Genomic DNA, 13,251 nt, shown 5'->3' on the forward strand with positions numbered 1-13,251 from the left:
CAGTTTAATCAGAGCCATTTTAATTTATGTCCCTTCAGACAGATTCAACCCATTCGCTGGCAAATCAGATCCTTGTGGATCTTCTTGATCACAGGTAGTAGACTGAGTCATGATAAATAGGGATGTGAATCGTTTTCCATATCGTCTTAACGATAGAAATCGTGTGGCAGGGCAAGAAAATCGTCTTAGGCACGATTTTTTAGTTAAAAAATCGTTAAAAATCGTTTTTTCCGATTAGTGCGCACTAACTCGAGTTAGTGCGCACTAACGGGAGTTAGTGCGCACTAACTGGGAGTTAGTGCGCACTAACTGAAAATGATACAATTTGACACTTTTCAGGTCAGTTAAGGTCAGTTTAGGAATGAATATGTATTCCTATTGGCTGCCCTCTTATTTATTCATGTTACCAAGTTTCCTACTGACAGTATATGGGGGATGGGAAATGGAAACAGTTGGTAGCTTGACAAAACAAGTAATGTGATCAGTCAATGTGACTAGAACTTGTGCCCTAACCCTGATACCAGGGGTATTGTGATCTTCCTGCACACAGTGCCCTATCCCTATTAATACCAGGAGTGTTGTGATCTTCCTGCACACAGTGCCCTATCCCTAATACCAGGGGTGTTGTGATCTTCCTGCACACAGTGCCCTATTCCTGATACTGGGGGTGTTGTGATCTTCCTGCACACAGTGCCCTATTCCTGATACCGGGGGTGTTGTGATCTTCTTGCACACATCCCGGTATCAGGGATAGGGCACTGCATGCAGGAAGATCACAACACTCCTGGTATTAATAGGGATAGGGCACTGCATGCAGGAAGATCACAACACTCCTGGTATTAATAGGGATAGGGCACTGCATGCAGGAAGATCACAACACCCCTGGTATCAGGGATAGGGCACTGTGTGCAGGAAGATCACAATACCCCGGAGGAGTGAGGGTCAGGCAGCTCCCCCCTGTCTGTGAAGCCAGCCTCTCACTAGTAATGCAGGGAGGGAGCTGTCTCAGACTTCACCATCCTTCCCCCCCCCCCCTCACCCACACACCATTCACTAGCTGGGACATGGGGGAAGTCAGGAGTGAGGGTCAGGCAGCTCCCCCCTGTCTGTGAAGCCAGCCTCTCACTAGTAATGCAGGGAGGGAGCTGTCTCAGACTTCACCATCCTCCCCCCCCCCCCTCACCCACACACCATTCACTAGCTGGGACATGGGGGAAGTCAGGAGTGAGGGTCAGGCAGCTCCCCCCTGTCTGTGAAGCCAGCCTCTCACTAGTAATGCAGGGAGGGAGCTGTCTCAGACTTCACCATCCTCCCCCCCCCCCCTCACCCACACACCATTCACTAGCTGGGACATGGGGGAAGTCAGGAGTGACAGTCAGGCAGCTCCCCCCTGTCTGTGAAGCCAGCCTCTCACTAGTAATGCAGGGAGGGAGCTGTCTCAGACTTCACCATCCTCCCCCCCCCCCCTCACCCACACACCATTCACTAGCTGGGACATGGGGGAAGTCAGGAGTGAGGGTCAGGCAGCTCCCCCCTGTCTGTGAAGCCAGCCTCTCACTAGTAATGCAGGGAGGGAGCTGTCTCAGACTGGTATCAGGGTTAGGGCACTGTGTGCAGGAAGATCACAACACTCCTGGTATTAATAGGGATAGGGCACTGTAAGAGATGACTGTAGTAGATTGAATAAAGATCTGATGTTTCTGCTCTCCTCACACCAAACAAAAACAACACACAAGCAGAGAAGCCCTTCTTACAAAGCTGAGCTAGTGAGTTAAGTAGGAGGAAAAGTAAACATACTTGTGCCAGTGTGGCTACTTAAAAAATACACTTACCAACAATCAATTACATATATTTGAACTGTGTACAGTTCCAGCCAGGACCACCTTTCTAAAATGCACAGTGATTGGCAAATTCAACATGCACTAGCATTTCAGGTGCCTGCTAACAAAAATAATAAACAAACACGTTCTAGTCACGTGAGTGCTGATCATTACATTACTTTTTTTGTCAAGCTTCCAACTGTTTCCATTTCACATCCCCCCAACCATTACCTCAGTATTAGCCTTGGTAACATCAATAGATAAGAGCACAGCCAGCCAATAGGAATACATACATACATATTCATTCCTAAGTGACCTTTACTGACCTGGGAAGTGTGAATACTTTGTTTCATTTTCTGTTGGTGTTCATTAGTTTCCAGTTCCATTTCCCATCCCCCCAACCATCACCTCAGTGGTAACCTTGGTAACATCAATAGATAAGAGGGCAGCCAGCCAATAGGAACACATATTCATTCCTAACTGACCTTCAGTGACCTGGAAAGTGTTTATTTGTATCATTTTCAGTTAGTGCGCACTAAATCGAGTTAGTGCGCACTAACGGGGAGTTAGTGCGCACTAACTCGAGTTAGTGCGCACTAACACGATTTAACGATTTTTAACGATAAATCGTTAGAATTTCTATTGTATCGTGTTCTATAATGATTTAAGACGATATAAACATTATCGATCGATAATTTTAATCGTTGAAAAACGATTCACATCCCTAATGATAAACTCCCTGTGAAAAAAGAGCAGGCTCTGACAGGTGCTTCCAGCTTACCCAGAATGGCCACTGTCAGAGACAGGGTACAGGGCTCTTGGCCTTGATCTTGAGGTTAGAGATTGGAAATGAAGGAAAAGGTGCATTGGGGTAACCTGCACAGAGAGGCAGTTATTATCCTTAAGAGAAACATGATGGTAACCAACCCAGCACATCTCATCATGCCCATCTCTCTCTTTCTACCATCCTCTTTACCTTCCAACCTAAGTTGGAGCAGCAGTAGAAGCCCTGAGCACCTCTTCTGGCTTTGCTTGTAGATGGATTAAAATTCAGCAGTACAGGAGTTTCAAAAGTGGAAAGGACTGAGTCTTAGCACATCTACTGGACCAGAAAGTTACTCAGTGCATTTTCTATAATCCAGCCTCTTCTATGTTATCCTTTCCTGCTTGAGGCTGCCTGGGGCTGACCATGGCTCTACCGACTCTTCCATGGGGCAATTTGATACTAGGTCCTTATCTCATTTCCCTCCCCATCCTGGATCCTCTCCTTCTGACTGCATTTCAGGTTACCTGAGGGCACTGTAGCTGAAGGCTTTAGGGGACTGGGAAAGAGGGAGGACCCCAGTCTCCCAGGCGTCCATAGGATTCTACGGAGATCAGGTCCTAAGAGATCAAAGAATTCAATGGTCAGTTCGTCAATGCCTGGTGTTTTATTGTTAAGCATCTGACTTAGCTCCCCAGTGTGCTCAGACAGAGTAAAGGCCTTCTTCAGTCTCTCCCTCGCATTCTGACTGAGCATGAGAAGCCCCTCCCACAGGTCCCTGTAGGCATTGGGGTTGACAGGGTCCAGAGAGAAGAGAGCTGAGTAAAATTCCTGCGCTCTCACCCTAATCCTCTCTGACTCCATGAAGGGGGATCCATCAGTGGATAGCAAACAGGTCATCCACTGCTTCTTCCCCCTCCCCTTCTCCAGTTCATAGAAGAAGCTTGAGCTGCAGTTCATTTCTCATAGGAACTGGACTTGCAAGCGTACAAAAGCCCCTCGGCCTCACCACTCAAGGTCACGAAGGGTGCACTTCTTATTTTCATTCTCTGTCTGCAGCTAGTGGTTGGCATCAGGGAGCTCCGCTTCAGGAGTGAGCAGCATCACCTTGAGCCACTCCGTCTGGAGATGCCGCTCCCCATTGACATCTCTGGCATATTGCCAACAGAGATGTCTGAAACAAACCTTCCCCACATCTCACCATATGGCAAGTGAGGGGAAGTCTGGCCTGAGTTATTTACGTGCCAATGGGTGGCTCAAGGTAAAAGAAGGGTTGGCTCAACCAGGCTATTGAAGGGCCCGAGATGTTCAAGGGATTCTGTGAGATCCATTGATCCTCCCACAGCAGGTTGGCCCTCATCCCCTAACTCTCTGTGTGGGGAAATGGACCTCCCCCTAGGCCTGGAAAGGTGATATCGGGCCTTCTAGCTCAATGATGGGCAGGGGAGGAACTTCTACATCCTCCTCCACTAGACTACCTTCCCCGCTCATCTGAAGGCCTTGCTCTCTGGTGGAATTTGTGCTACCAGGAGGGGAAGGTTGGATTCTGATCCTTCTCCTTTGCACAATTCCATTTGCTTGTAGTCACTTAGGGTGTACATTAACTCCACACCCTGATCTTCCCCTGGTTGTCTCTCCAGTGGCTTGACCGCCACCTCCAAAATCTCTTCAATCAATGGATTGGTATCTGTGGGTGCATGTGGAGGACAGATACTCTTGCCTCCACCTTATTCTCTTCATAGGGAAGTGGGATGAAAAGGGGGTGGTCTGGGATAGGGTCATATCAGAAGGGAGACTCTAATGGTCCTTCACACACAAGCATTGCAGGAGTACTCCTAATGAATCTGGGGCAAGCAGATGAGGAAAGCATGGTAACTGGGCCCTCTTCCTCTTCTATTTGCTGGGAGGGTAAGCCTCTTAGTCGAGGGTCCAGCTGAATTGCCTTTTGACGCTCGTGTGGTTGGTTGCCAGATCTGTATTTAGTCCCCTCTTCGTGTCATCCCCAGCTTTGGAAGGAGCGGTGGGAAGGGAGCCCTGTGTAGGCAAGGCAGCATCACAATCCACCAATACTCAGGTCGGTGGAGGATCAAGGACTTCCCCTCTTTTGCCTCTCTTCTCATGCACCTCACCTTCTTGCTCTCTCTGTCCTGGTGCTTCTCCCTCCCCCTTCCCCACCCGCAGAAAAATACCAGAGTTGAAGCCCGAGCCCCTGATGAAGGTTTTTCCACAAAACACACGCAGTGTTGGGTGTTGTTGATTAAGCAGTTTAAACCCTAAACTGCAGCAAACAATCGGGCGTTCTGAGCAGGGCACAGAAGTTCATTGCCGCTGCGATTTCACACCACAATAAGTGTTCACTTTTTTTCTGTGGATATACTTGCAATGCGGTTCAGCACATAATATTATTATTATTATTTATTTCTTTTATATACCGACATTCAATCGAGATATCACATCGGTTTCCAGATAACCAAGAGAATAGGGCGTAGTCCGCCCTATTTTACATTATAACATGGTAACCAAAAAAAAACAATTATAACATATTATAACAGTGGTACATGGAACAAAAGGTTATAGGATATAACAAAAGGTTATAGAAAATAACATATGTATATGAATGTGTTGTTGATAAAATAAATTTAGGATTAGGGACTTGTTGGTAAGGTAATTTAGGAATAGAGGTGGGGGGGATGAGGGAAGGGAGGGGGGAAGGTGGGGTGGGAGGATGTAGTGGAGAGAGGGATTCAAGGGGGTGAGAAGACTGAGTATGGGATGAGGTGTGTTGCGTTCAGGCAGGTTAAGGGTCGGGTGGGAAGGCTTTTAAAAACAGCCATGTTTTTAGGTGTTTTTTGAAGGTTTGCAGTGATGGTTCATTTCTGAGACAGGTGGGGAGGGTGTTCCATAGGGTGGGTCCCGCTATTGTTATGGCTCGTTTGCGGGTTGTGTTGAGGTGTGCAGATTTGAGATTGGGGATGGCTAGGAGGCCAGTGTTGGTGGATCTGAGGGTTCTTTGTGTGGGGTGTGGATGTATTGCGTTGTTTAGCCAGTTCATTTTGTTGTTGTGTATTTTTTTGTGCATGAGGGTGAGTGTTTTGTAATGGATTCTTTGTGTGATGGGTAGCCAGTGGAGTTCTTTGAGGGTAGGTGTGATGTGGGAGGATTTTTTGTTGTTGGTGATGATTCTGGCGGCGGCATTTTGTAGAACTTGGAGGGGTCTGATGTGGATTTCTGGTAGGCCGATGAGAAGGGAGTTGCAGTAGTCGAGTTTTGAGAGGATAATTGATTGAAGGACTGTTCGGAAGTCGTGCGCTTGGAGAAGGGGTTTAAGTTTTTTCAGGGTTTGGAGTTTGAAGAATCCATCCTTAATTGTATTGGAGATGTGTCGTTGAAAGTTGAGTTGGCTGTCGATTGTTACTCCTAGGTTTCTTGTGGATGGAGTGAGTGAGATTTGTGAGATCTGTGGCACTCCCGTGTTGATTGAGGTTCCTGGGTGGTTGGAGGGGGTGCACTTGAGGGGATAAGAGGGACGGTCATCGTGGATGTGAAGGATTTCTGTTTTGGCTTGGTTGAGGCATAGTGATAGTTGGGATAGTAATTGGGACAGATTTGAGCTGAGGTTGTTCCATTTTTCCATGGTGAGTTGGATGGACTTGTTTATGGGGAGAAGTATTTGTATGTCGTCTGCATAGACGAAGTAGGTGAGGTTTGCATCTGAAAGGTATTTGCATAGTGGGAGGAGGTAAATGTTAAAGAGCGTTGAGGAAAGGGAAGAACCCTGTGGGACCCCATGTGTGAGGGGCACTTGAGAGGATTTGGATGATAATAGATTCGGATGATAATAGATGCAAATGAAAGTGTTTAAACATTGAAAATTATTGAAAGAAAAAGAAAATATTAAGAAAGAAAGAAAAACAAGACAAGGAACCGAACCAGAAACCAGGACAGAAGACGAAGATCCAAACCTGGAACTGGAACTGGAAGCGGAGATATTCCCTGGAAGGAGTGTTCCCCGGATAGACGTAATCCATAGAGGAACTTCTCGAGGTAGTGTGGGGATTTGCAGTTGGTGAACTAGATCCTCCAGAATGAAGTTACCCTCTGCCCCAGAGTCCATAAAAGTGAGAGTTTCAAATGATCCACCTGGGTATTCCAGGGTGATTGGTACAGTACATTGAGGAGCAGTATTAGCACAACCTAGGAGTAGCTCCTCACGACCTCCTAGGGTCTGGCATTTTCCAAATGCTCCTTACAGCATGCCAAGAAGTGACCCTTCTGCTCGCAATAGAGACATAAGCCCAGAGTTCACACCCAACTGCATGGGCTCCTCGGTGGTTACCTCTTGTCGTGAGGGGCCCCGGAGTCAGGAGTGAGAATAGAGGTTTGGAGAAGGTGGGAGCCAATGGCAAGGTGTGCCACACCGGTCGACCTTCTTTAGCCCTCTGCTGAATATGTCGGTCGATTCGCCCCGCCAAATCTATGAGGGCATTAATATCCTCCGGGATGTCACGGTCGGCCAGTTCATCTTTGATGCGCCCTGCCAGGACCTCCAAGAATACTCCTCGAAGACTGTCATCCCGCCATCCTACTTCGAGGGCGAGTGTGTGAAATTCCATGGCATAATCTGCCAACAAGAGGGAGCCTTGGCGCAGTTGAAGTAATTCAGAAGTAGCTGTAGTCAGGCGACCTGGCTCGTTGAAGGTTTGTTTAAAATTGGAGATGAACTGTGGCAAGTTGTTTAGCAGAAGGTCATTTCATTCCCAAAGTGGGGAGGCCCAAATTAACGCTTTCCCATCCAGTAGAGACATGATATAGGCCACTTTCATCAAGTCCGTAGGAAACTGACTGGCGAACAGAGAGAACCTGAGGAAACATTGATTTAGAAACCCTCAACAGGTCTTAGCCTCCATGGAGTAGCGTGACGGTGCGGGCAACTGAGTGGGTGGACCAATGTTCACCACCGGGGCCGGTGATGGCGCTTGTGGCGGTTCCTGAGGCGTGGCATCCAAGCGATTGGCAAGACGCTCCACCATAGCCACAAGCACATCTAGGCAGTGCTTTTGCTGTTGTAGTCATTGAGCCATCCCGGGAATGGCCTGAAGACCAGACATATCCGCCGGTTCAATGGCCTTGCAAACTGTTGTGAGAACTGTTGCGAGTGTAACAGTGGACCCTTGGGCCGACCTGATGGGGGAAGACGTAGATGGATAGGAGGTCTCCGTGAAGAACCCACAGGTCAGTAGGCAGACGTTGGCTGAGTGATAAGGAAGGTCTTCACCCTGGAAGCCTGAATCCCCCCGGGAGGAGCCCTTGAGGATCCGAGCCACTGGAACTTATGGGACTGAAGAAGAAGACTTCGCCCTGGAAGCCCGAGGTTCCCCCGGGAGGAGCCCGTAGGAACCTGGGCCGCTGGGACTTAGGCGAACAGCAAGACGAGGAGACGGTCCTAGGTCAAGGCAGGCAGCAGGAGAGAAGCGTAGTGTTTGTTAGGGGTTTTTTTTTTCCTTTCTGAGTTTAAGACTAAAAGTGTTGACATTATTATTACACTTGCAGTTTGACCATAGAACTGGATGATTTTTATTGTAATTCAGTTTTAATGTTATTGTTTGATTAGCTAGTGAATGCTTGTATGAGTATCGCTTACAGGAATTAGGAATCTAGAGGGACACACACAAGTATGCTCTACACCTGATAAATACCAAGGTTAGTGGTTAGGACACACTTTTAAGTTCCTTTGTTATGGCTAATCGTCGGGGACCGGTTGGTGTGCCACATTGCCATTTAATGTGGCACAAGAGGGAAATGATATAATGAAGATTTTGGTTCTGGACTTTGGTTCATTCAGCTAGTCCCAGAGTCCTTAGCTGTCTGCTTTAAACTGAAACTGCTGGGATACAGTGAACCTTTGACTGACCTCAGACTCAAGAATTTGGAAGATATATGGAGGACCTGTAGGCTCTGCAAAGCCTTTAATTAAAGGCCATAAGGTTATCAATGGCAGATAGCTGAGCCATAATACAAGCTTGGTTCTCACAAATTTGGTTGCCCCTGAATCCAATAAAAAAAGTATCCTGTTGTTTATTTATATATATTGTCCACATGGGATCTGCTGTTTCTGCCCTAATTTGCACCACCCCTAAAAGTCATGGCAGGCAGAGGTCAACACCGGAGTAGCGAGACTGGAACTGAAGACAAGTAACCGAACCAGAAACCAGGACAGAAGACGAAGATCCAAACCTGGAACTGGAACTGAAGACACAGAGCCGAACCAGGAACCAGAGCTGAGGACAAGGATCCCAACCAGGAACTGGAACTGAAGACTCATAGCCGAACCAGGAACCAGGAACCAGGATCCAGGAACCAGGACTGCAGACAAGGATTCCAACCAGGGAACGGATGAAGCCTGGAGCACACTGCAACATGGAAGGTAGGCAACCCTGTTGCAAGGCACTGGTTACAGGCAGACGCTGGCTTTAAATATCTGCCGGCATCTGACGTCACGGAAGAGTTGGCCCGCGATCCGGTCAGAAACGGCCTTTAAATTGCTCCCCCTCATGCGCGCACGCACCTAGGAGGGGAGGAGCAAGACTCAGAAGTTCGGCGGCATCTCCCTCGTGGACCAGGACCAGGGCCCAGAAGTGGCGAATCGCCCCGAGGACCCTGAGTGTGCCACCCTGGGAAGCAAGGTAAGGTCCCGGTTGCTAACGTTGCAACCGGGACTGCAACACCACCTTTTATTCAGAAATTTATAAAAAATGAATGAATGATTTTTTCCATATATAAAAAATAACTTAGCTCATGACAGTGTCCATTCTAGTCCACAGATTCTGCTTAAATTGCCGACTCTGGCCAACATTTTGCTGACAAGGCTTCATCAGGGCATCATCTAAAAATAACAATATTGTTCTATCTAAGGGGTTGTCCTTTGTTCTTTTGTTCTCCCATGATTCTTTTCAGTTCCTTATTGATTTTGAAAGGGTCATACGCAGACTTTCTTTAAAACTATATTTTAGTCAAGAATATGCATGTAATTTAGTGGATTTGTAGGTGCAGGAGAAATCAAAGTGGTGCCCGTAAGACCACTAGATCCAGTGACTGAAACATATAAAAATTTAGTCTTACTGATTGGAGCTCACTCGATTCGAACATCATGCTAGATATAATAATATGAGTAAAGGAGAGAGAAAGGCTTTGGATGCCCTGAAAGCAGATACATCAATTGTAATTAAAATTGCTGATGAGGCTGGCTCCATAGTGATTCAAGTCAGAAGGACATATTATTGAACAATCTAAAGATTCCACAACTTATAGATGTTTGGAATCAGATCACACACAATCTTTATGGAAGATAATTTATGACATCACAATCCAAGCCTTTGAATGTGGTTTCTTAATGAAGAAGTTTGAATATTTGAATCCAAAACACCCTTGTGTCCCTACCTTTTACACGTTACCAAAGGTTCACAAAGATTTGGTAGAATCCACCAGGGAGACCCATCATTTCTGCGAATGAATCTATTTTGGAACGACTTTCAGTTTAAGTGGACACTTTTTTAAAACCATCTATGGACAGTATCAGCTAATATATAAAAGTTACAACTCATTTCATAAATATTCTTGAAGAATTTGATTATGATTGCAGAGATTGTTATTTAGTAATGTCAGAAGAGAGAGTTCTTTATACATCTATTCCTCAGGAAGAATCATTGATAGTCATTCATGAAATATTGAAAGGTAGACCATGTCCACATTCAGTTCCCACCAGTTTCATCATGCAACTTACTAGATTGGCTCTCATAAAAAAAAAATTCTGTTTCTGGATATTTTTTATGAACAAATTTCAGATACAGCAATGGGAGCCACTCTGGCCCCATCATTGGCCAATTTGTTCATGGATAGGTTTGAGAGAGAATGGGTGGAACATTCTCCATTTTGTGACAACATTAAATTATGGAAAAGGTTCAATGATGATATTTTATGATTTGGCCAGGCTCACTACATGATTTACATTCTTTCCATAACTGGTTAAATAGTTGTGAAGACAATATTCAGTTTTCCGTGTGTTTTGATCCACACAATATCCCTTTTTTGGATCTGGTGGTCATGAACAATGTGGAAGGTAAAATAACTATGAGCCTCTTTTCAAAACCTACAGACCAGAATACCTTTTTACATTATTCTAGTTTCCATCCTCTTCATTTGAAAAAGTCTTCCTTTCTCACAATTTCTGTTCATATGCAGAAACTGTATAGAGATTACTGATTTCAAAGTTCATTCAAAAACATTTTCAGAGAAATTATTGGATAGGGGATACCCTGTAGATGTATTAAACAAGTTTATAAATGTGCATTATTTTCCAGTTGTGATTTATTATTGTCCAGAACTAAATCAATAGAAGTGCATGACCAAACTCTAACTTTTGTTATGCAGTATGCCCACAAGATGCAAAGGAATTATTAAAATTATGAGGAAACATCAGAATATTTTGAATTTACACTAGTGCTTCAGGGAGAACACCATTCATATTTCCTATTCTCGTTGTGGATAAGTGCAAGGTGACGCATATAGGGAAAAATAACCCTTGCAGTAGTTACATGATATTAGGTTCCATATTAGGAGCTACCACCCAGGAAAGAGATCTAGGCATCATAGTGGATAATACTTTGAAATATTCAGCTCAGTGTGCTGCAGCAGTCAAAAAATCCAAAAGAATGTTAGGAATTATTAGGAAGGGAATGGTTAATAAAACAGAAAATGTCATTATGCCTCTGTATCGCTCCATGGTGAGACTGCACCTTGAGTATTGGGTACAATTCTTGTCACCACATCTCAAAAAGGATATAGCTGCACTGGAGAAAGTGCAGAGAAGGGTGACCAAAATGATAAAGGGCATGAAACATCTCCCTATGAGGAAAGACTAAAGACGTTAGGGCAATTCAATTTGGAGAAGAAACAGCTGAGGGAGGATATGATAGCAGTCTGCAAAACTATAAAAGGACATGAACAGGTTAATGTAAATCAGTTATTTACTGTCTCAGATAATAGAAGGACTAAGGAGCACTCCATAAAGTTAGCAAGTAGCTCATTTAAAATAAATCAAAGAAATTGTTTTCACTCAGCACCTAGTTAACCTCTGGAATTCATTGCCAGAGGATGTGGTTAGGGAAGTTAGTGTAACTGGATTTAAGAAAGGTTTGGAAAAGTTCCTAGAGGAAAAATCCATAAACTGCTATTAATTAATAAGCAACAGTAGCTTGAGATCTATTGAATGTTTGGGAACTTTCCAGGTACATGTGACTTGGATTGGCCACTGTTAGAAAGAAACAGGTTGCTGGGCTTGATAGACCCTTGGTCTGACCAAGTATGACATATCTTATGTTCTTGTGTAATCAGCTGAAGTCACTTTATCCCTGTCAGAGATCATCCTAAATAAAGTATGCTACAATAATCCAACCTATGACTGATTGTAGCACAGATCGCTGTTGCGTTCTTCGGTGCTAGATGGCTTCTCCCCATTTGCCTCACCTTGTTCACGGCTCTTCCCACTTACCTTGGGAAAATGGATACTGCTGCATCTACAAGCCATCCACTCCAGCGTCCTGGGAACAGTTATGGTGATGCCTCCCACCATGCTCCTCCCAAGGACCTACTAGGGTGCGCGGTCGCCACCCACGTCTTTATTCCAGCATTGGCGCTAACCTTGGAGGCGTTCCCCTCTACTGATGTCACGCCATCCGGGTATATAGTCTGTACTCTTTTGCTAGCTCGTTGAGTTAGCAAGGGATTGGTCTCAGCCAGTCTAAGCTACTCTGCTGCTTCTGTGCTGCCGCTGGAAGCTCTCTCTCTGCCCTTTGGGGTAACTGCTAACCTGGGTACCCGCTCCTCGGGGGCCCTCTGCTTTATTGCAGGTACCTTACAGGGATCAGGTACTCACTCCTTGAGGGCCTGCTCTCCCTCCCTGCCTGTACCATCTTCTTCATCCTCGTGGAATCACATACCTACAGCAAACATCTAGTGAGTAATCTAACTCTCAGTCTATCTCATCCACAGCACTGCCTTGCTGGGAAACCTACACCATAATCTCCCTATAGCAACGGGTTGAGAAGGGCTCCCTCTGCCGAGGGTCTTGAGACTACTACATCCAGACTACCTCACTACCGCCACTTCTGGTGGAACACTTCAAAGCTGTATAATAAAAGAACTAACTCTGTGTGTGTGCGTCCTGAATCTAGCCCAGTACGGGGGCTCCTCACGGGGCTCCTCCCCATAGGCATAGTCATCTGCCACATTACCCAAGAATCCACCCAAACACCACTTAACCATAACAGATTGCTAACTACATGGATTTGGCTTAGCTCACCGCATTCCAGGCCATTCCAGGCCTGGACTAGCGAATCTCCGAACAGTAGAATGCACTGCATTCAACCTGCTGCACACACAGATGAACTTACCCATCACCACAGGTAAAGAAGCTACACCACTAGACTATTGTACCTCTATCTGCTCCTACACGCTTATCAGGGCATGTTTGGAGATACAGAGGGTTTATTAACCAGTGTTGCATATACTTTTCCCTGCAACCCAACCATTTCCCCACAGCTTACGCCAAGACCACCTATATCTTGTCTTATCTGGATGGAAGAGCGTTGACTTGGGCCTCTTCACTATGTG

Source organism: Rhinatrema bivittatum, chromosome 16, assembly GCF_901001135.1.
Source record: "Rhinatrema bivittatum chromosome 16, aRhiBiv1.1, whole genome shotgun sequence".
In the NCBI taxonomy this organism is placed as follows: domain Eukaryota; kingdom Metazoa; phylum Chordata; class Amphibia; order Gymnophiona; family Rhinatrematidae; genus Rhinatrema; species Rhinatrema bivittatum.